Genomic DNA, 3,036 nt, shown 5'->3' with positions numbered 1-3,036 from the left:
CACTTGCCCAAGGTGCCACGCAGCGGGACTGAACCCGGAACCATGTGGTTCGGAAGCAAGTTTCTTACCACACAGCCACTCCTACGCCTAAAAACTATTAAAGAGCCATAAATATATAAAAAAACACTTTCGTCCCTGGGTGGGCTCGAACCACCAACCTTTCGGTTAACAGCCGAACGCGCTAACCGATTGCGCCACAGAGACAACTCACAATCCGATTACGCCAGAGAGAGATTTTAATTTTATTCTTAGTTGTTGTTGATTTTCTTGTTGTTGTTGTTGTTGCTGCTGCTGCTGCTACTGTTGCTAATGTGATTGATATTATAGATGTTACGATTGTTACAAATATGGTTGATCCAATAGTTTTGTAGACGACGGGTTACGACGGGTTACGACGGGTTACGAAGTGTCCAGCTGTAGCCGATCAGTCTGATGCGTGCTCAGGTAGGGCTCTGGTGGTCTGCTGGGACTGAGGGCAAGGACTGGGCTCTGAATTAGCACAGAAGAGGATTTCATGCCAACAAGACAAGCTTATCTAAGCTGATCCTTTTAACACGAAAAATTAGTTTGTTGCAAATAAAATAGATTACATATATACATCTATGCATTACTGCATCTGGGCATGTATGTATTTATGTATGTGTGTGTGTGTGTGTGTGTATGTTATGAGCAGAAGAAAGGAGAATAAAGATAGACAGTTATAGGGAACAAAGTATAATACCCATCCACACAGCGAAGAGAAAGAAGGAAAGAAATAAAGGAACATGAAATAAGAACGAAATATGCCTGGACGAAGGAGGGAGACGCAGGTTTCGCTTTTTAGACAAGATTGAAACAAATCTTGGAACATAAAAATAAGGAATAAAGGAAGATGAAACAAAGACAATGAGAAAATGAAATTGAAAATATGCATTGGGAGAAATGAGGGACGTGGGGAAAAGAAAAATAAGGAAAGGGTACAGTCGAGGACTAAAACTTAAAGAGCATTTATGCGCCATTATGCATACAACCGCACATACATACATAAATACGTACATACATATATAGTAAATGCTTAAAGGAGAATCTGGATAAACTGGGATTTTCAGAAAGAGAAATCGACCGGCTGATTCGTACATTACAAATGCAATCTGTGAATGGAACAGTAAAGATATGCAAGACTTTTCTCACACCTTCCAAATGTGACTTTGTCTGTTTTAACTCCATCCCAAAGATGGAGCGTTGTATCTTTGTTGGAAACCGGCTCCCTCCTTAGTGGAAGATTTCTATAATTAAAAAATAGAAGTGACATCCATACAAACGTGCATAGAAATATGTATAGATTAGTACTGATATATAGACTTCCAAGTTTCGGCTTATTAGCCGTCATCAGACTGTACTTTACATCGGTCCTTTCTGAGTATATATGCAGCTTTTGGCGAGGCATTGCTTTGGTTGGTGGAGCAATGTGAATTAAAATTAGCTGTGCTTTAGACAGACAGGAAAAGTGGTTGTGTAGGAAAGGGAAGGAGAAGGATAGGAGGAAACTATCAGCTTACCACATATTTTTGCGCACGCTCCAGCCCCCATGCGCATATATATTTACATATATGGATGCAAATATGAGTATATACAGATATACGCATATACATACATACTTTTAGCGAAAGAGAAAGACAAAAACCACCGTTAGTAGGAAACAAGCAGAGCAAGAGAAAAAGTGAGAAAGAGAGATGTAAAAAAAGAGTTATCTATGAAGCGAAGATGGTGAAAAATTGAAAGAATAAATACGAGGAATATAGAGAACAGGAACAGCAAAAATGGTTTTATAATGAAGAAAATAGAAATATATCAAATATATGAAATATGGGAAGGAAAAAGAAATGAAATTAAAAATACGATTATTGATAAATCAACAACGGGGAATGGATGACAGTTGCGTGTATTTTCTTGTATACATACATATATAGAAATATATATACATACATACATATATATTTATATATAAGCATATATATATGTATGTATATGTATATATATATCTACGTATGTGGATATGGATGTATGGATGGATGTATATAAGTACTTGATATTTTGTGTTTGTATGTATCTAGGTGTGCTGGTCGTATGGAGGATTATATTCTTTACTGTATGGTTATACTAATACAGGAATGTGTATGCGTGTGTCTTGTTAAATAATATGAATAATATGGATATGTGTATACGAACAGGTATGGAATATACATACATACATATATATATATATATATATATACATATGTACATATACATGTATATGTACATACATGTGTAAATATATATATATATACACATACATATTTACATATATATACATATATATACATATATGCATATATACATACATACATATATATACATATATATGTGTGTGTATATGTGTGTATATATATACATTGTTTTATGGAAATGATATTCAAGTATATACGTAGCCATAATTATTTATCTGCATAAATATCCATGTACGTACGCTTTATACATATGTATATATGGATATATATGTATATATGGATATATATGTATATATATATATATATATATATATATACATATATATACATGTATATATGTATATATGTATATATGTATATATGGATATATGGATATATGTATATATGGATGAAACATATATGCACGTTGTATACAAATATATACATAGATACGTATTTACTCACGTACGTGTGTATATGCGTAACTATGCATATATATGTATATATGTATATATGTATATATGTGTGTGTGTTTGTGTATGTATATACATACACACACATATATCGATAGATAGATACATAGATAAAATCGATATAGTGATGTAATTATAAACATATAAGTTACTATCTGTAGGTTAGTATGCAAGTGCCTGTGCGCACATAAATGTTACAAACATGTATATATGCATTTGAGTATAGACATGTGCCTGTCTGTCTGGATACGTATACATATATACATATATATATACACATATATATACATATATATATATTTATGCATATACATACATACATATATATATATATA

At 32.9% G+C, this 3,036-nt stretch overlaps 1 non-coding gene across 1 annotated transcript; it reads right to left on the bottom strand.

Moving 5' to 3' along the window:
- Positions 1–130: 130 nt before the first annotated feature.
- Trnan-guu (transfer RNA asparagine (anticodon GUU)) lies at positions 131–204 on the bottom strand. Its single transcript has one exon. It is a non-coding gene; the product is annotated as a tRNA-Asn (tRNA).
- Positions 205–3,036: the final 2,832 nt, after the last annotated feature.

The sequence above is a fragment of the Octopus bimaculoides genome, chromosome 22 (assembly GCF_001194135.2).
Source record: "Octopus bimaculoides isolate UCB-OBI-ISO-001 chromosome 22, ASM119413v2, whole genome shotgun sequence".
NCBI lineage: Eukaryota > Metazoa > Mollusca > Cephalopoda > Octopoda > Octopodidae > Octopus > Octopus bimaculoides.
This window is presented reverse-complemented; position numbering and strand designations above follow the sequence as displayed.